The sequence below is a fragment of the Lissotriton helveticus genome, chromosome 5_1 (assembly GCF_964261635.1).
Source record: "Lissotriton helveticus chromosome 5_1, aLisHel1.1, whole genome shotgun sequence".
NCBI lineage: Eukaryota > Metazoa > Chordata > Amphibia > Caudata > Salamandridae > Lissotriton > Lissotriton helveticus.
Genome location: NC_136065.1, coordinates 848,680,945 through 848,702,073, shown reverse-complemented (window position 1 = coordinate 848,702,073; position 21,129 = coordinate 848,680,945). Strand labels below are relative to the sequence as shown.

General features: G+C 48.2%; 1 protein-coding gene across 2 annotated transcripts in view; it reads right to left on the bottom strand.

The window, feature by feature from the left end:
• The window catches only part of PRXL2A (peroxiredoxin like 2A), a 273,948-nt gene that overhangs the window by 61,598 nt on the left and 191,221 nt on the right, over window positions 1-21,129 (bottom strand). The window lies entirely within an intron of this gene.

Sequence of the window (21,129 nt, the reverse complement as noted above, 5' to 3'; positions counted from 1 at the left end):
GTATTTAAAAAATCCAAATTAAATAATTTAGGTAGACAACATTTTTTAACCTGTCAATTTTCTCCAGGGCCAGTGCGACTATTTTTAAGAAAGCAGAGTTTAATCTGCGCCAGTGCCTGCAGGTGGTGGACACCGGCTCTTATTTTTTACGAACTAAGGTTTATTTTTCCACACTTGACCCAAAGCAACAGAGAGCAAGTCAGCACAAGGAGAAAGGATGATAAACACACACATGGTAAAACACAACAAAAGGAAACAGACTTTGGCATAGCTAATAAGTCTCCACCTTGGGGCCGTATAATTGTTTAGCCATTTTGTAGAGCATACTGTGCAGTATGTTGAAACATTACAATAAAAAGTGTTACAAGCTTTTTTGTTACCCAATATATAACCAAGAACAAATTATGTACAACTTAACGAACCTATTAAAAAACAGAATGAATACAAAAAAATATGATATAGTGTCTTTGTACTTGCAATGCTGGCAAATTCTTCAAGCCTGTTCTAATGCTTGTTTTTTTAAAGTTTTTGTTTGTTATGGGGGCTATAAACAACGGCAGGGTGGAGGATGGGAAATAGTACCTGAATATCAACATGAGCAGTGGACAGACACTAGGGGAGAATAAACAGACGCCATGGTGTAGAGGTGATGCAGAGTGATACTGAGGTGATGCTAAGTGAGAGAAGCTTTGGTGATACTGAGGTGGTGTTATGCTGGCGCTGAGGTGGTGCTGCACTAATGCTGAAGTTGTGCTTCGTTGCAGCTGAGGTAGTGCTGCGCTGGTGCGGAGGTGGTGCTGTAGCGGGGCTGCGCTGGTGGTGGTGCACTGATGCAGAAGTGGTACTGTGCTCATGCTGAGGTGGCGCTGTTGTGGTGAGTGATGCTGGAGATGCTGCGTTGGTGCTTTGATGTTCTGAGTCATGCTGAGTTGGTGCTGTGCTGAAGTGATGCTGCGCTGATGCTGAGGTGGTGCTGTGCTGATGATTAAGTGTTGAATTTAATATTTTATATTTTATATATATATATATAAAAATATATAAAAATAAAGCATTGGTGCTAAGTTGCCGCTGAGGTAGGGCTGAGCTGGTGGTGGTGGTGGTGCACTGATGAGGAGCGGTGCTGTGCTGAAGCTGAGGTGGTGCTGAGTGATGTTGAGGTGGTGCTGAGTATGTTGAAGTGGTTCTGAGCCATGCTGAAGTGGTGGTGCTGTGCTGGTGCTCAGGTGGTGCTGAGCTGGTGCTCAGTTGGCACTCAGGTGGTGCTGAGCTGATGCTGAAGTGGTGCTGAATTGTCACAACTGCTGCTGAGGTGGGGTTGTGCTGGTGCTGAGGTAGTGCTGTGCTGAAGCTGAGGTAGTGCTGTGCTGATGTTGAGGTGGTGCTGAGTAGGTGGTGAGGTGGTGTTGTGGGTCAGTGGTGGTGCGGTGCTGATGCTGAGGTGGTGTTGCGTTGGTGCTGCACTGGTGCTGACTGGTTCAGAGTTGGAGCTATGGTGGTGGAATGTTTCTGCGGAGGTGGTGCCCAGGTGGTGCTCAGTGATAGTGAGGTGGTGCTGAATGGTGCTCCGGTGGTGCTAAGTGATGCTCTGGTGGTGCTGAGTTGATGATTAGGTGAACTGCAATGATTCTGAGGTAGTGTTGCGCTAATGTTGAAGTGGTGCTGCTGAGTTGATGCTGCGCTGATGCTGTGGTGGGGTTGGCTAAGTTGGTGCTGCGCTGGTGTACTGATTCAGAGGTATTGCCTTGGTGGTGCTGAGTGATTCTGGTGCTGAGGTGGTGGCGCTGAGTAATGCTGTGCAGGTGCTGAGTCCAGCGTGGTGGTGCTGAGTCATGTAAACGTGGTGGTGCTAAGATGCTGAGTTAGTGCTGTGCTGAGGTGATGCTACGCTGATGCTGAGGTGGTGCTGATGCGGAGCTGGTGCTGAGGTGAGGCTGCTCTGGAGGTGGTGCACTGATGCACAGGTGGTGCTGTGCTGATGCAGAGATGGTACTGTGCTGATGCAGAGATGGTGCTGCGCTGATGCTGAGTTGGTGGTGGTGTGGTGGTGCTCAGGTGGTGCTGCGCTGAAGTGGTGCTGAGTGATGCTGTGGTCTGCCTGAGATGGTGGTGTTCAGGTGGTGCTGAGTGATACTGAGTTGGTGCCAGGCTGTTGCTGAGTTGGTGCTGCGTTGGTGCTGAATTGCTGCCAAGGTGTGGTTGCGCAGGTGCTGAGGTGTGGTTGCGCTGGTGGTGGTGCACCGATGCGGAGGTGGTGCTGATGCTGAGATGGTTCTGTGCTGAAGTTGAGGTGGTGCTGTGCTGATGTTGAGGTGGTGCTGTGCTGTGCCGGTGCCAAGGTGGTGCTGCGCAGGTGCTGAGGTGGTGCTCTGCAGAGTTGGTGCCGTACTGGTGGTGGTAAACTGATAAGGAGGTGGTGGTATGCTGATGCTGAGATGGTGCTCTGAAGAGGTGATGCTGTGGTGGTGCTCAGGTGATGATGTACTGGTGTGCTGGTGCTGTGGTGGCACTGCACTGGTGGAGTTGCACTGATGCGGAGGTGGCGTGCTGATGCTGAGATGGTCTTGAGTGATGCTGAGGAGATGCGGAGGTGGTGCTGAGTGATGCTGGGGTGGCGCTGCGCAGATGAGGAGGTGGTGTTGCTGCACTGATGCTGAGGTAGTACTATCCTGGTAGTGAGGTTGTGCTGCACTGGTTTAGAGGTAGTACTGCACTGGTGCTGGGGTGGTGCTGAGGTGATGCTACGCTGGTGTTTTGGTAGTGCTCAGGTGCTGCGGAGTGACGCTCAGGGGGTGGTGCTGCTGAAGTGGTTCCGAGTGACGCTGACTGGTTCTGAAATGGTGCTGCGGTGGTGCTAAGGTGTTGTTGCACTGTCTACTTGCTTGATACATTGTTAAGTAATATCACATAACATGCTGTGTTTGGAGAGCACAAGGAGGCATCCCTTGAAACTGATTTTATTTCATCATCAATCGAAACCTAAAAAAAACATAAAAAGTTGAAAGTGTGCAACTTAAGATGCTTCCATTTCCATAAAATGGCGCAATACCAGCATGTTTACCTCTTTAATTGTATCCGAATAATCATGCTGTCACAAGCACAATGTAAATAGATTGATACTACTGTAGGCCGTCTTCTTAAATTACACTTCCATTAAGTAAGTATATTATTTAAGGTTTGGACATTTGAGCTAAAGAAACCAAAAATGTTATAGGATGAAAAACAATAGAGCCTCCGGCTGAAAAAGCATTTGTGAAACCAAAGACAGTGGAAAACAAGATAAGGACATGATTTACATCCCTTGGCTCAGCGTGTTCGGACGACCAAACAAGCCGAGGCAAAAGAAAAAGTAGTGCGCAGAAACTAACATATATGGCCCAGAGTGAAATGATCCATGTAACAGTGTCAGTCTCCACAGGGCGTGACCAAAACCAAGAAAAGAAGGACAAATGTAAACTATTCACTAACGAAAACAAAGGACTTTCGAAAGGCATATGAAGGAACAAATGAAAATGGATGAGCGTGCTAAAAACCCATACAGTAGATACAGCACGTCTTGAGTTTTTTTATTCTGTAAGTGGCTACGCGACAAGGGGAAGGAAGGCTGGATATCATCAGACTTTCCGTGGTTAAAGTGGGCTGTGTGTAGCCAACGTCGCGCATTTGGGAAGCAATGACTTGGCCTAGCTAGGGTGAGAAGACTTATTTTAACTTATTCTCTATGACATATGTTTGCTTGCAAGTAACTTACCGTAGGCTCCTAATAGCATGGTCCAACATGGTCCTGAGATTGAATTGGAGAGGTGATAAGTCAGTCAGGACCCTCAACGAGTATGCAAAAAACGTTGGTAGGTTGTGGAACACAGCTAGTTTATCATTTATATCTCACGGACGCATTAAGGGTGAGCGTTTTTTATTACAGGATGCAGAGCACTTACCAAAAGAAGTTAACACACTGTTTCTGGAGAACTTGCTGCCCTGGCTACGCCAACGCACACAGTACGGTGGGGGCTTGGGGTGGCAGAGAATAGGGGAATAATGCTGGCCAGTGGGGGGTGAGGTCTTGGTTGGTATGGCCAGTTTGGGTCCCTTTACAGCATCCTTTTATACCAAAATAACACCTGCATCACTGGATCCTCAAAGGGGTGCTGGTAGCAAGTCAAAAGGAGGTTGTAGTGGGCAGGAGGTGGTCGCTGACATGTGGTCATTACCTGTCAAGCACCCGCGCAGGCTGCACGAGCTAGCACAGACTCTTGGAGGACGTGGAACATGGGTTTAGGGGGTGCCCAAAGGAGTTATCCTTAGGGCAGCCTGGCCCTCTGCACAAGATTTCCCGGTACATGAGAGGGAAGGTTTGGTCTTCCTAGAAGGAGGAACCCATCTTCTGGAAGGGGGGATTAAGAGGAAGGGCCACGGAACCAGTCATGATCTCACTCTGAATGGCTATGTTTTTGTTGGTTGCACAGGAACAAAAACATTAGTTATGGTTAGGTGACTTTCATGTACTAGAGAATCTGTTAAAGCTAGGCGTTGTAAACACAACGTAAACAATGATGTTTTGTATGTGTGCAAGATAAATACGGCTAGGGTCTTTGTTGTACAGTGCTTGGCTTCTTTCTCTGGCCAGCACTCTAGATCCTTACCTAAGTTCTGAGTTCTGGAACGCTCCTTCGAATAAGGAAGGGGAGAAACGCCTCAAAGTCTTGGGCTCTCAGTCTACGCAAAAAATTGCTTTTGAAAATACTCCCTGGCATAGTGTGTGCATTGATTTTATAGGACCTATGAATGAACTGCCTATTGATTATCGTTTTGCAATTGTTTTAATCGACTGTTTCTCTAAATGGCTGTGTGTACACTTTGTAAAGGAAATCACCACTGATGCCACCATAAAGTTTCTGAAAAGCACTTTTATCAATGAGGGATACCCTTCTGTTCTCATTTCAGACAATGGGACTCAACTCACGTCTTTGAAGATGACTGATTTTGTGAATGAGTGTGGTATCAGACATCAGAAGACCAGTCTTTACAATCCACAAGGCAATGGCATATGTGAAAGGGTGAATCGCCTTGTCAAGGGTGTAATTCAGATGTTTGTAGAATCTGGCTGTTTCTCTACAGAGCGTGTCCAGGAATTAGTATGGGCTTACCGCTCCACACCCCATAAGAGTGGTGAAAAGTCTCCCTTTGAACTTATGCGTGGTCGCACGCCCGTGGGCAAATTGAACCCCGCATGGTTGAAAAGTTCTAATAGCGATGTCCCTGCAATTCATGACAGCATTTCCTTGCCCATTTCTGTTGGCGACCTGGTTAAAGTTAAGCCAGGAAGATTTGCGAAAGGCCTCAGCAAGTTTAGGGGTCCCTACAAAGTCAAGAGAGTTTTCCCTCACTTCATTGTTCTGGCTAACGGTGAAAGTTGGAATTACCGGAGGGTGGCCCTCTACCAGAAACGCAAAGACTTTTCTTCTGATGATCTGCTCCCAGCTCATGATGATGGTTGTAATGGATACTTACTGTCTTCTAGTAACTCTGCCCTGCCCATGCCCTTGCCAATTGAACGGGGGGAGGTGGGTGGTGGTGATGCTTCTACCTCTTTGCGTACACATCATAGGGGCCCTGTGGTTAATTCTGCTCCTGCTTCGCTTGTTTCTACTTCTATTCCTGCATCTGTCTCCTCTTCCTTGGCTGACGTTGGTTTAAGGAGCTCTCGCTCTCGTCGCCCTCCCACGTACCTGAATGACTATGTGCACTAGTATGTTTTCCTTTTCATGTGTTTTCTTTCCTTGCAACGAGGGGAGATATGTTGTACAGTGCTTGGCTTCTTTCTCTGGCCAGCACTCTAGATCCTTACCTAAGTTCTGAGTTCTGGAACGCTCCTTCGCCCTGTTGGCAGTTGGAGCTCTGGTTGGACTGGGGGCTGACCTACCTACATCTGTGCTGCAATAAAGCTCCTGCTTTACTTACCTGTTTGTGGAGTCCTCTTCATTTACAACAGTCTTACGGCTCCTAACCCAAATATCTGGTCTCAGGCCTTGTAACTGACATTGATGGTGGGGAGGGGTAGCTACCCACGGCTCATTGGCGACTCCTAGCCATACCATGAACTGTTTTATTACAGTGATCAGCCAGTACCAGTTTGAAGCAAGAGACTTTGCAGACCCATTCAAAAACGACATCGTTTTGAATTTTTATTTAATGGAGTAAAATAAGAATGTAAACTTCAGAAGCAGTTAAAATATCTCAGTCCACAGTATTAGGTACAAAAGTGCTTTGTGCTAATCAATTTGTTTATGCGCTATGTGCACATGCGAAAATTCTTAACAAGAAGCAATGACAAAAAAATGTAATTACTTTTTCATGCACCTCCTGCCGTTATTTTGAAATTTCATGCCGCTTTAAACAAAAAGGGTATGGAAGAATCAGCTCACTGCAACTCATTAACACTCCTGCCACACGCATACAACTTGTGATGTTCTTATGTATGTATCTGTGTTGGTTATGTAAGTTGCTAAGGGTTGATGTAAGCATTTAGAATGTAAGTGTTGCCAGGGTGGAATGTTTAGGATTGAAGAGAGGCAGTTTGTTGGAGCCTCTTGGTGGATGAGGTCTCTTACAAGGATTGTACAATAAAACCTTTTCCAGACACCTATCCTGAGAGTTGAATCCTGATTCAAGGAAGGAACAATACCTCATTATGCGACGAGCGGAAACTGAAGATAGTACATCAGTACTAAAGACACCTCAACACCATTCAGCAACATTCTTGGTGAAATTCATGACGGCTCACATACCTCAAGTACAAGGAACTGGTGTATCATCCTGCTCTCTTGCTGAGACTTACAGGAGCATTTTTCTCTACCACCACGAACAAAGAGGGTAATTACAAGGTCCATTGTGGTAGCGGTAAGAGGAGGACATTTCCTTTCTGATAAGGACTGTTCCTGGTCATCCATCCAAACTGCGGACCTCAGCGGAGCCAAGGTATTTAATTTAGCCTCGAGCTGCACCTGTGGAGCGCTCGAGCAGGAAATGCTTGCGCGGAGCCAGGTATTTAAATTTTGTCTCGCGCAGGAGAGATTCGCATGAGGGTCTTCCACAAGATCTACAGGTGTGGATCTTCTCGTGCTGGAATTGCCTGATCTCTATGCACGGTTTGACTACGTGATGCGCACCTCAGGAGCGCGTGTACTACACATTGCAAGACGTACATGGCGGCCATACTAGATGAAGTCAGTTTCTCATTTTGCTGCTTCTTTTAAATGCTGATGCGCACAGCTGATGCTTCTGCCCATTGGAAGAAGCAATCTCTTCTACTGCCTCATTTTTGTAGCAACCTGTAATGACCTCCCATCTCAAGGAACACCGACAAATAATTATATACTCTGGGGTTTCTTTATTACACAATGATAGAATGACAAAAGAAAAGAATCACTAATATGTCACAATAGGCCTTCTATATCACTAACAGCACCAACTTCAAACTACCAATTATATGATCACTAAATGCAATCTGAATAACATATATATATAGAACTTATATGTATACAAATACAAGGAACCTGAAAATAGGAGAAGATAGTTAGATAAGAACAGCTAGAAAATAAGAGTTAGTGGAACACCTCACCAAGTTTCTACACATCCCATTTCCACTTCGCCAGAGGGGAGTCCGTTTCTCCAGTCAAAACCGGATTCTCTGCTCCGCCGTCACAGCTACATGTCTGTTCTGTGATGAACTACCAGAGATTAGGTCTCAGACAGCTCCTTTAGGAGAAGTGGAAACTTAGGACAAAGCTCCTGTGAGCCTTGCCCCCTCTCTCTCTCATCAGATTCCGTACCACTCCGCGCCAAGGCCACAGCATTTTAATTTAAAGGGATCTTATCATGCGCAGACTTAGCCCAATGGGCATCAAGGCGCCTAATTCCAAATCCAGCACATGACAAAAACCTGGCAGCTCAACCTGTGTAAGCTCTAGAAAAGCACCATGTTTTTAAAGCCTTTTTAAAAAGCGCTAGAGAGGGTAAAACCTTCATCTCCATCGGCAAGATGTTCCAAAGCTGTGGCGCAACGACGGAGAAGGCCCTGGCTCCCCATCTGGTGAGCTTAAAACGAGGGACAACAAGTTGGAATAGTCCCGAAGAGCGCAAACACCTTGTAGGGTGATAGCGGGTAAGCAGGGAGCTGATAGCGCCCTTAGGTCCATCCTCGAGAGCTCTGTAGGTCAAACACAGAATTTTAAAATAAATTCTGTGCTGAATAGGCAGCCAATGAAGGTCTCTCCTCGCAGCAGTAGCAGAAGAGGCCCTGGGAAGATCCAGGACAAAGCGTGCAGCAGCATTCTGCACGATTTGCAGTCGATGTATGAGGCCCTTGTTGGATTCCATATAGAGAGAGTTACAATAGTCTAACCTGGAACCAACAAGGGCGACTGCGATCTGCTTGCGTGCTTGAAGAGACAGATAACTGCGAATTCTATTGAGCGTCCTGATCACGCCCCAGCAGGTCGAAACAGTCCGATTCACCTGTAGGGACATCGAGAGTGAAGTATCGAACACCACACCCAGATTTCTGGCAGATTGAGAGGGAGTGGGGCAGATGCCAAGAGAAGGAGTAGTTTCTGTCCTGTAACTCCAGTTCTGTAGTAGGGGTATCTCTGTTATAGTCATAATCTAGTGAATAGTCCCGCCCATGTGCGTGGACCCCGGAGCAATCAAAAATAATCTCTTACAGTGTCAAAAAATGCAGAAAATGCATAGACACTTAAGAGAGAATTTAAAGACAGATAATGCAGCCAAAAAGGCTACACTGTCCAGTACTTCAACTAGAAATTCCACCATAAAATCCACAAAACAGCAAAGCCTGTACAGATTTCCCTTGCTTAACAGCAAAATCCCTCAGGAATGATAGAGAGAAGAACCTGGACAGACAAGCCCCATAGGCTGCCATTATGTGGCTTAATTAGGATACTGTGCCTTTAAGGAACCTTCCAGAACCTTCTCTCAGTATCCCAGAATGCATAGCAGGTCCAACTTAGCCTCAGTTCTTTTTGAAGGCGCAGAAAACGCCAGACCTGTAGCATTATGATCATGAACAACACTCCACCGGGGAGGCGGGAGGGCGCTTATGACTATAACAGAGATACCCCTACTACAGAACTGGAGTTACAGGACAGAAACTACTCCTTCTGTAGTAGGGGATCTCTGTGTATAGTCATAATCTAGTGAATAGAATGGCAAGCCCATCCCCACACCAAGCGGCGGTGGAGAATAAAATAACGCCACTACTGTGCGAACAGATTCCGCAGCGAAGCCTGCCCAACCTGAGCGTCTGCCCTGGCATCAGTGTCCAGGCAGTAATGCTTAGCAAAGGTATGGACCGACTTCCAAGTGGCCGCCTTGCAGATCTCTGCAATGGGAACATTACGGAGCATAGCTGTCGTAGCAGCCTTGCCCCTGGTGGAATGAGCCTTAGGTTTGCCCCCTAAGGTCTTATTAGCTTTGCAGTAACACAACTGAATGCAGGACACAATCCACCTAGAGATGGACTGTTTAGAGGTAGCAAGACCCGTCCTGACTGAGCCATAATTGATGAACAATTGGTCTGACCTACGAATATCTTTAGTCTTATCAAGATAAAACTTCAGCACCCTCCGCACATCCAGGGAATGTAAAGACCTTTCCGCCGGAGATGAAGGATTCTGAAAGAACGTAGGCAAAGTGATAGTCTGATTGATATGAAAATCAGAAACAACCTTGGGAAGAAACTTAGGGTGAGTACGCATAACAACTTTAGCATTATGAAATACAGTATAAGGTTCTTGGCAACACAATGCCTGAATCTCACTCACCCTGCGGGCCGATGTAATGGCCACGAGGAACGCCGCCTTCCAGGACAGGTGCTGCAACGAAGCCTTATGAATGGGTTCAAAAGGCTCCTTCATCAATCTGGACAGCACCACATTCAAGTCCCATGAAGGCGAAGGAAGCCTGACAGGAGGGAACACTTTCTTCAAGCCTTCCAAAAAATCTTTGATCACAGGGATCTGGAAAAAGGAAGTCTGTGAAGGGCCTTTCCTGTAGGCAGTCAAAGCAGCCAGATGAACCTTAATGGAATGGACATTAAGGCCCGACTGCGCCAGATGAAGCAGATATGGAAGGATGACATCTTCCTTGCATGACGTAGGGTCATAGTTCTTAGACTTGCACCAGATGCAAAACCTCTTCCACTTGTAAGCATAGGAAGTCCTAGTGGAAGGTCGCTTAGCCTCCTTCAGTATGCCCATACAATCCTCTGGGAGATTCAGATGGCCATATTGCACTATTTCAGGAGCCATGCCGCCAAACTCAAAGACGAGAGGTTGGGGTGCACCATCCGCCCCCCGAACTTCGTGAGAAGGTCCGGCCTGCACGGCAGCTTCATGTGAGGAAGGAGAGATCGGTGAAGCAGGTCCGTGAACCACCACTGTCTGGGCCATTCCGGGGCAATCAGAATCATTCTCGCCCTGGATTGAGACAGCTTGATGAGAACCGCTGGAATCAGGGGAATTGGCGGAAAAGCGTACAGAAAGCTGTTCGACCAGTTGATCCATAACGCGTTCCCCAGCGTCCCTGGCTGGTAGTACCTGGAGGCCAAGCCTCGGCATTTGCTGTTTTCGGCGGTGGCAAACAGATCTACGTCTGGAGTTCCCCACCTTGCGAAGACTTCTCCTAGTACTTCGTCGTTTATGACCCATTCGTGGTTTTCCTGCACGATTCTGCTCAGTTCGTCTGCCTGAACATTCTGCACACCTGGCAGATGGGTGGCCGTTATCGACAGTCCTCGAGCCAGAAGCCAGTGCCAGATCGCCTGCGCCTCCTGCGACAGAGTGCGCGATCTCGAGCCCCCCTGCTTGTTGAGGTAATACATCGTTGTCGTGTTGTCCGTCTGAACAAGCAGAGAGTTGGTCTGAAAGGACGGATGAAAGGCCTTCAGTGCCAAGTGAACAGCTCTCAGTTCCAGGAAATTGATGTGGTACGTGGACTCCGTCGGGGACCACGTCCCTTGAATTTGCAGGTCTCCGGAATGCGCCCCCCAACCTTGGAGAGACGCATCCGTCACGATGGTCTGTGTGGGAATGTCCTTGTGGAAGGGAACGCCTCTGAGGAGATTCTCCTTCGAGCACCACCACTTTAGAGACTGAAGAGCATGTAGAGACAGTCGTATCCTGTCGTCCCAAGAACCTCTCCTCTGGTCCCACTGATCCTCCAAGCACTCCTGCAGAGGTCTCATCTGTAGCCGTGCGTGAGGAGTGAGAAAGATGCAAGAGGCCATCGATCCCAGTAGAGAAGACACCGTCCTCACAGTCGTAGACGGAGTTTTCATGAGAGCCTGAGCCTTCCGAACGAGTGATAAACGTCGCTCTTCCGAATGAGACACGCTTGCTGACAGCGTATTGATGGAGGCCCCCAAGTACTGGATGCACTGTACCGGAATCGGGACCGACTTGGACATGTTGATGTGCAACCCCAGCTTGTTCAAGAGAACGCACGTCTTCTGGAAGTGTGCTTGAGCTTCCGAGAAGGAGGAGGCTTTGATCAACCAATCGTCCAGGTACGGGTAGACAAACACCTTGTTCTTCCTCAGGTGTGCCGCTACCACTGCCATACATTTTGAGAATGTCCTGGGTGCAGACTTCAGTCCGAAGGGTAGCACCGTGTATTGATAATGATTGGTGCCGACTTGAAAGCGCAGAAATTTCCTGTGTTTGCATGCAATGGGCACGTGGAAGTATGCGTCCTGTAGATCTATGGCACACATCCAGTCTCCTCGTTGCAGCTGAGGGTAGATCTGATGCAACGACAGCATGCGAAACTTTTCTCTGCGAATCCACTTGTTTGCCTGCCGCAAATCCAGAATGGGCCTGAACTCGTTTCTGTCCTTCTTGCGGACAAGAAAGAACCGAGAGTACAGACCTCTTCCTCTTTGAGACAGAGGTACGTCTTCGATCGCCCTTTTCCTTAGCAGAACGTCCGCCTCCGTCTGAAGCTCGCGCAGTTGATACTGCGAGCTGACGGGAGGAATCGATGGAGGAGGGCTGGTGAAACGTAGACTGTATCCATTGCAAACAATATTCAGCACCCACTTGTCCTGAGTAATTTTTCTCCACTCTGCCAGAAAAAATTGAACGCTTCCCCCCACCGGAGCGGGTAACGGACGAGGGGGAAGTAACAGCTCAGGGACGGGACCCGGCCGGGCCCTTGGTCGCGGTAGAGGACTGTTGACGACCTCTACCACCCTGTCGCTTCTGGAAGGGCCGCCTGTACTGCTGCTGCTGCTGCTGCTGTTGATGTTGTCCAGCAGACTGCCCCCTTCCACGACCCTGCGACCCAAACCGACGTTGGTACTGTCGGAAGGGTTTCTTTTCCTTGGGCTTCTCCAAGCCCACTGCCGTCAGGGTCTCCGCTTCGGCCTTCATCCTGGCCATCTCATCATCCGCGTGTTTCCCGAAGAGGGTATCTCCGGAAAACGGGAGATTCGCCACGCGTTGCTGTGCTTCCGGTTTCAATGACGTCAACCTGAGCCAAGCGTGGCGTCTCTGGTGAATCCCGTGGCAATATCCGTGCGCGGACAGCAATGATATGTCCGCTGCGGCGCCGATGGCCTGATTAGAGACCAGCATCCCCTCCTGGACGATCTCCACAAAGTCCTCCTTGCGGTCTCGAGGGACAAGGTCTGCGAACTGCTCCATCGAGTCCCACAGGGACCGGTCGTAACGTCCCAGCAAAGCCGAGTCACTGGCGGCCTTCATGGACGAGGCGGATGTCCCACACGCCTTACGACCAGCAGAATCGATCCAACGGCTCTCCTTGTCCGGAGGCACCGTGGACGCAGGGGAGGTGGCATGAAGCTTCCGTGCAGCAGTCACGATGACCGAATCCGGTACCGGGTCCTTCCTCAAGAAGGCTGGGTCTGAGTCCGGAGCCCTGTACTTTTTTAGGATCCTGGAAGGTACAGACTTCACCGTTGCCGGCGTCAGGAATAGCTGTTCGGCGGGCTCAAGGAGCCCCGGCACCAGAGGTAACAGGGGGCGAGACAAGTGCCTTTTGTGTAATGTCTCAAATATCACCGAGGTAGAAGCCGTAGGTGCTTCAACCTCAATGCCCAACTTCGCCGCTCCACGCAGGAGAACCTCCTGAAATGTGCTTATATCGTCTATCGGAGACACCCTAGTCTCCGGCGAATCGGACAGCGTGGGCGAGTAGGAACGGGTCCCAGATGGAGAACGTGACCTGGACCGACGTCTCTTGTGATGACGCCTGGATCGTGAGGAAGATCCATGGCCACTCCTTGATCTGTCCCGTCTCCCCGAGCGAGACCTCGACCTCTTGGGCCTCGGACGCTCCTTCGGCCTCCCAGGGTCAGGAGTCCTAGGCTTCTTAGGAGTCTTCTTCGGAGGCGTCGGAAACTTAGGCATCGACACCGCTCTCGGTGGGACCGGGGGTGGAGGAGCAACCGGACGCGGGGTCTGCGGAGCCGGCTTCGGAGGTGGGGTAGGGGCCTTCGGAGGTGGACCCTTCGGCACAGCAGGCCGCGAAGGAGGTGTAGAAGGCTTCATCGGAGTATCCACCCCGGAATGCGCCGTTCCCGGCGAGCCACCATCTCTTCCGGAGCGTGGGGAGCCCCCCACAGTCCTGGGCCTGTCCTTAGGACCTCCAGACGTTGAAGACCGGTGCCCAGACGATGACCGATGTCCCCTCGACGTCGAACGGTCCTTCGGCGTCGACCGAATCACACTTCTCGACGTCGAACCGTGTCTCCGTCTCGACGTCGACCCCGACCAGATCGACGAGCCACGAAACCTCGACGACGGGCGATGGTGCCTCGACGGCGACCTCGACCTCTTCGCCGGCCTCGACGTCGACTTCTTGGATCGCTTCGACGTCGACCCTTTGGACCTTCTCGACGTCGACCTCTCTGACCTTCTCGACGTCGATCTCCTTGACCGTCTCGACGTCGGTCTTTTGGAATGCTTCGACGTCGACCTCTTCGGCGCCGGAGACGCCTTCCGTCTCGACGGCGACCTCGACGACGAGGATCCCCTCGACGACGATGTCCTCGACGGCGAACGGCGGTGTCGCCTCGACGGCGAGCGCCGACGCCGGGCCCTCCGATGTCGACCACTCGACGCCGACAGCGACGACGAGGATATCGACACCGGCTTCGACGGCGGCCGGAACACGTTCCTCGACGTCGACGGGCGACATTTTCTCGACCCAGAGCCCTGGGGAGACCTGGAACTGGCCGTTGACCGTCCCCTCGACGTCGTGGTCAGCGCAACTGACCCAGACGGAGATCTTGGGCGAGGGCTGGTCTTCCTGCCCCTGGGGAGCCCCCCAGAGGCCTCAGCATGGGTAGAAGGAGCCCCTCCTGACCCACCTCGTGCCTTCAACTTTCTCTCCTCAAGTCCCTGAAGCCTGATATTCTTCCTCTCCTTCAGGGTCCTTCCAGAGAAGCTTCTGCAGATCACACACTCCTCAGGAATGTGGGAAGAGGGAAGGCAGAGAATACAGACCTCATGGGAGTCTGACCTGGCCTTCTTTCTTGAGCACTCAGGGCATTTGTCGAATAATGCAGGCATTATGGACAAAAAAGAGTGCAGAAACACAGAAAGAAAGTCACCAAAGTACTTTAAAAGTACCAAAAATCGAAATTAGTGTAAAACACTAACAAAAACCCTTGAAAAGAGAGAGCTCAATGCTCCAGGGTCCTGCTTGCAGGAGCCGGAAAAAAGAACTGAGGCTAAGTTGGACCTGCTATGCATTCTGGGATACTGAGAGAAGGTTCTGGAAGGTTCCTTAAAGGCACAGTATCCTAATTAAGCCACATAATGGCAGCCTATGGGGCTTGTCTGTCCAGGTTCTTCTCTCTATCATTCCTGAGGGATTTTGCTGTTAAGCAAGGGAAATCTGTACAGGCTTTGCTGTTTTGTGGATTTTATGGTGGAATTTCTAGTTGAAGTACTGGACAGTGTAGCCTTTTTGGCTGCATTATCTGTCTTTAAATTCTCTCTTAAGTGTCTATGCATTTTCTGCATTTTTTGACACTGTAAGAGATTATTTTTGATTGCTCCGGGGTCCACGCACATGGGCGGGACTATTCACTAGATTATGACTATACACAGAGATCCCCTACTACAGAAGTGGGCCACCACTCACTCGACCAGATATCTTGGTCCTTCCCAAAGACCAAGACCTCAGTCTTGTCGCCATTTAGCTTCAGGGAATTGGTAACCATCCAATCTGCAACGTATTGCATACAGGACCTGAAGCTAGAGGCAGATGTTATGACAGAGGACTGAGTGAGTGAGACCATGATCTGGGTGTCATCGGCATATGATACCACCTCCATCCCCTGCGATCTTACAAGCCTAGCAAGGGGGGCCACGTAGATGTTGAACAGAGTCGGACTTAATGCCGACCCCTGTGGCACCCCACATTGCAAAGACTTAGCTGGGGAGAGGTGGTTGCCGAGCATCACTCTCTGTTCCCTATCAAGGAGAAAGGAATTGAGGAGACTCAGGGCCGAGCCAGTGACACCTGCCTCCCTAAGCCGAGATGTTAGAATGGCAGGACACAGGGTGTCAAATGCGGCCGTGAGGTCCAATAGCACAAGAACAGTAGTTTGTCCGGCATCAACCTTGCGTCGGATGTTATCGACTACAGAGGTGAGAGCAGATTCTGTGTTGTGTTGTTTTCGAAATCCATGCTGGGTAATATCAAGATACTCCGAAGCTTCAAGGAAAGAAGATAAGTGGCAATTCAGGTGTGCTTCTAAAATTTTAGCCGGTGCAGGGAGCAGGGAAATAGGTCTAAAATTTTTCAAGAGGCCAGGATCGAGTGAGGGCTTCTTAAGGAGCGGCCTCACAATGGCCTTCTTCCATGTTGATGGAAAAGTGCCTTGGACTATTACCTTATTCATCACCTCAAGTAGGGGAGGAAGGAGGCTGTTCCTACACTCTTTTAGCTTTTTGAGAGGCAATGGATCTAATGGAGAGGAGGACTTCGTCTTATCAAGAAGAAGATTCAATCCCTTCCAGGACATAGAAGGAAAATCAGAGAGGAGGCTGGAAGGAGCTATATCCAGTGCCTCAAAAGAACGTATGCCTGGAAGATTATTTTCAGCCAAGGAAAGACGTTGTACTTCTAAGGAAGTGTGAATATCAAAGATTTTTTTATGAAAAAAGTCTGCGATATCGTCACAAAGACGTTGAGAGCTAACTACGGGATCTGGAAGTTGGAGGGAGCATAGTGAGTCCGCAATTTTAAAAAGCTCCCTGGAGGAAGTGAGTGAACTAGTCAGGTTGGAGAAGTATTCCTGCTTCAGCATCAGCTAGCTAGGCGTCTGTTATGACTCCGGAGCAGAGTGAGCACATTCCTCCGACAAGAACCGGTTTCTACCAGCATGTAGAGTGCAGAAAACAAGTGAAAGCAAAACATAACTTCTCTTCTAGAAAGGCTCAGAAGATGGAGACCGCTCAGAAAATGGAGTCGCTTAAGCATAGGCCACTACTCCCACAAAGAGCCAAAATTAGTATGCAAGATGGCATAAGAATATGCCAAAGCCAATTGGCAAGCCCTGCCATTAAGCAAGTTAAAGTCAGAAACAGGTCTACACATCACTATATTGGGCCAAAATATGCTGACCATTGTCCAACACCATTAAACCTATATAAACTTCAAACAGTATACAAACTATTACTGGAATAAGAAGGAACATAACTGACAGAATGGGCAAAAGCAGTTCTAGGGCGAAACATATTCAAAAGACTAGGCACACATTGAATGCAATAACATAATGCAACTGAAAATAGATGACTAAAAGGTACACCACCCAAGATAGAACAAAGCATCAGGTAACCACCCAAGGAGCTAATCCCACAATCCTTTATTAAGGGTCTGTTGAACTTCAGATGACAATTATGCAAAGCAATAATCCATCAGGATCAGAACAGCATGTCTCAGCAGCAGGAAAGCCAACAGCAACCCCATTCTGCAAAATAGCTTGTTAAACACCACACATATCAAGCAGGAGATCAGATAAAGCAATCAAGGTGTGGTTAACAGATTTAACCATAAGACAAGCCAGTCTACTAATAGCCCTAGCATTATAAGTTGACTATCCAGGAATCCCTACAATTGAAGCAGCTAAACTAATAGATTCAGACTTAGAAAACAGAATGACCTAAGACCACGTCCATGCCAATAGGCCAAAATCATAATTCACCTAACCCAAATAACATTATACACTTAATCCTGCAATATTCACCATGAAGCACATGTGTGCACCATCACCAATAATACTGCACCTCAACATCCCATACCTTCTATTCTTAGCAAGACTATTCTATTGAAAGACATCAAGATTATAGAACAGGAGAGAAGTAGGCATATGCAAGACCATCCTACATTAAGGCCAGGATAACATAACACACTAAAATCAATACACAATGGTGGTGATTGAGGGTCACCATAGGGCATCAGACCACAAAAGTGGCTCAGTCACTACACAACCTTAGCGGAAAGACTTGGGGATCAACTTATGTCGGGCTGTATTATTGAAAAAGCTAAGATAGTTTATGGCAAAAGGATAATCCGTCTCTACAAGAGGTTATCACAATACTAAAAACGCATGAGCAATCAAAAGCCTGTGTAGACACTATTCGCAGAGAAAGTTCTTTGCGAAAAGTTGAGGGGGGTGTAGTTAAGGAAGTGAGTGACAAGTCCCCTGACAAGTCTACCAAAAGTAAATCCGATAAAACCATTGTCGTGACTAAAATGTCCAACTTCAAAACCTTTCAAGGTAAATGTTAAAGATGTGGGCACTCTGGTCATATGGCAAATTTCAAAGAGTGTCCTGGGTGGAAGGTCACGTGCACATGGTGTGGGTAGAAGGGTCACGTCTAAGGTGTTGCAGATCAAGCAAGGAGCAAAAGAAAGTCAGGGAAGTGGACACTTATGAGTAATCTGTTGAATATGTCAATATTCTTCAGGTTAAGGAACATGTGAATGAAGGCCCGTTTGAAAGTGTGTTAATCAATGATGAGCCGGTAAACATGCTTTTTGACTAAGGGGCTAAGATCACGCTCTTTCCAAAGGAATTTTATGAGCCAGACATCAAGCCAAAGGGTTATGGGGAAGAGACCATTGATCTTTTGGGTAATTTTTGGGGTACGATTGATTTCAAGGGAAGAATTATTCTTGGGAAAATCTATGTTTCTATGAAAGGAGACTCGTTAATTAGCTCACCAACGTCATTTATATGTGTATTTGGATCCGAAAGAAACTCCCTCTGTTTTATTGAAAGAGTTACCCACTGCTAAGATAGTGAGTGGGGGAGCCCTTCATCACTCAGGAAGCACTCTGCACTTTACCCGGGGACCACAGCCTCCACCTGACATTGCTGCAGGTGCCGCCCATGATCTCCGTTTGTGCCAGGAGGCACTCAAAGGCTGCTGGTTGCGCGCCCAGCCATGCCCCGACGAAGCCTGGGCCAAGGGAGGGCCCATCCACACCCGTCGGAGCCTGGAGGAGGCCGGCCTGGCCCACCCTCTAGGTTTTTCCACCTGGACCTCGGGGAAGAGTCACCAAGACTTAACCTGGTGAAGCTGTGTGAAGGTAATAATTCTTAATTTCCTCTAGTTACAAGGCAAACTCCAGTACGGAGAAACAGAAACCTACTCCAGCTGTAACAACTAGTGATACTACTTTAGATGGTTTCCTTAAGAGGCAGCAGGGGCTATCAACAAGGAAATAGAACTGGCGGAGCGAAGACTCACTAGCCCCACTCCCTGATCTACCCGCCCGCCACCTCTGATTCTCCAACAGCCACGGAAGAAATTGAATCTGAACAGAGGCTACAAGCCCCACATTTGCCCACTGTTATAATCTTGAGCCTGGGCGATCTATATGCCACACATGTTATAACTGAGCCTATCCATTGCTCAACCGCGCCAAAGACAAAGACAGGGTCTCAGACTGCAATGGGGGGAAAGGAAGCGTACCGATATGACAGGGGCTGACCATAGACAGAAGGGCCACTCACCAAGGGTCAAGAGATCTAAACAATCCCTCTCCCTAGGAAATGTATGCAGAACTCGTGCTGGAGGAGGGAGAACCACCACACAGGATGAAAACACATCTACTGAAATACTTAGTAAAGAAGTACAAGAGGCCTTGGCACCTGTTTTAGCCCGCTTATTCAGTTTAGAAGATCACCTTGACCAATTATTGAACACTACTGGGAAAATAATGGCAATTGAAAAGCAAAAAGATATGGCCCAAGTTATAAAGATAAGAGGGTAGATGATATCCCCATTAGTGAAACACCAATTGGGTTAGCCTCCACAAGCGGACTCCCCACCACAAGCAACAAGGTTGTCGCCCAAGAGCTCACTCTCAATAATGCTAACAAATATTTGGCAGCCCCAACACTAAGGGTCTTCGGGCTGCAAGGGAGTTCCCGGGGGTATAACCAAAAGCTGGGACATGGGGGCATAAATCGGTTAAGATCCGGCAGGTATTAGTTTGAAACTGTCCAACGAGGTATGGCGAAAGTACATCAGGGGTTTTGATATGATCCTTCCAGGAAACCTGGCATAACGACGACATTGAGTTGGACGGCTATCGTTCCTTAACTGTCTATGCAACACCTTCACCGGCAGGGAGGGCAAAGGGAGGGCTAGTGTTGTTAATTTCAGTCAAATACGGGTCCCTACAAGCCTTCACACTCATAGTCACATTCAACACGGCTTGCACTCATATTTAAACTGCTGTTTTAATACATCCACAATGTTTTTGCTGGGATACAATCGTATCTGTATGGGAACTAATATCTTCTTTTTTGGCGATACGAATTTTACTTGTAGGATATCATTATTTCCACAGAAGAGGAGTCATTAGCTGTATATTTATACTAATGTACTTAATCATTTTATTAGATGTTTAGCTATTGTTTTCACACAAATCCAAGTGACTTCAAAACCCAGATGCCACAGTAAATGTAATTCTCGTAAAATGTTTTTCACGAAGCATGGAAGTTTCATTATTTGTGTAAAATATGGATTTCAGTCTACGTGGTGACTAGACGTTTAGTTCCTCAATCCGATTTCCTTTTCATCAATGACATGGGGTCTAAAAATAATGTATAGAATAATCAAAACACAGGTCATCTTAACCTCTGCTCTTTGTTGAGTCGATATTCTCTTCACTAAACGCAATTAAAATCCAAATGCCTTATGCAAACTCTCACACGCCTGCAGACAAATGTGCTTGAACATTTTTTTACTACAAAGTGCAATATTTAAATTACTGCTTTTAATGAACATTTTGTTTGTAAAAACATTTTTTTTTATTCTGGTTAAATAAAACTACCTCTAATATAAAAACAAAATCACAATGAGTGTCATATCACAGTAAAATGAAGTAATCTCCTTCTTCTGCTGGCTCTTTTTACATAGAGCTTCGCACCACAGTGTCTGCAGTTTTCGTCCATTGAGTGGAAGAGTGTCACCCCAGATGCACCAGAGCAGAAAAAAAAACGGTAATAAAGTTGATTTATTACCGTTTTCTTTTTCAGCACCCCGTCCCGAACAAAGGGGGCAATTACGATGTTGGGTGGATCGCCGATCCTCCCGACATCTCTCCCCGACCACAAGTCATTTACCCCCGCCCTATTAGAATGGCGGGGGTCACAGCGGTGGACGGAAATACCGTCCGCCGCTTTACCACAGGCAGGCAATCGTTACGATTGCCTGCCATGCGGTCCTGGAACAAAATATGGTGGCAGTGCCTAGCAGGCACTGCCCACCATATTATGATATGTGCCTTTCCATGGCCGAAAGGCATGCAGTCTTTAGTAATGGGGGCCCGTTGTGGGCCCCCAGGGTGTTGGTGTTGGGGGGGGCTGCACATGGGGAGGTACCCAATTGCATGCACAAAGTGGCAGGCACATTGTGCATGCAAATGCACAACATGCATTTTTTACATTGTGGCGGGTGCTGCTTTAAGCACCACCCGCCGCAATGTAAAAAATACGGGATGCGACCGACATGGTGGCGGTCGCATTCTGATTGGCAAGGTGGGACCGCTGCACCTATGGCG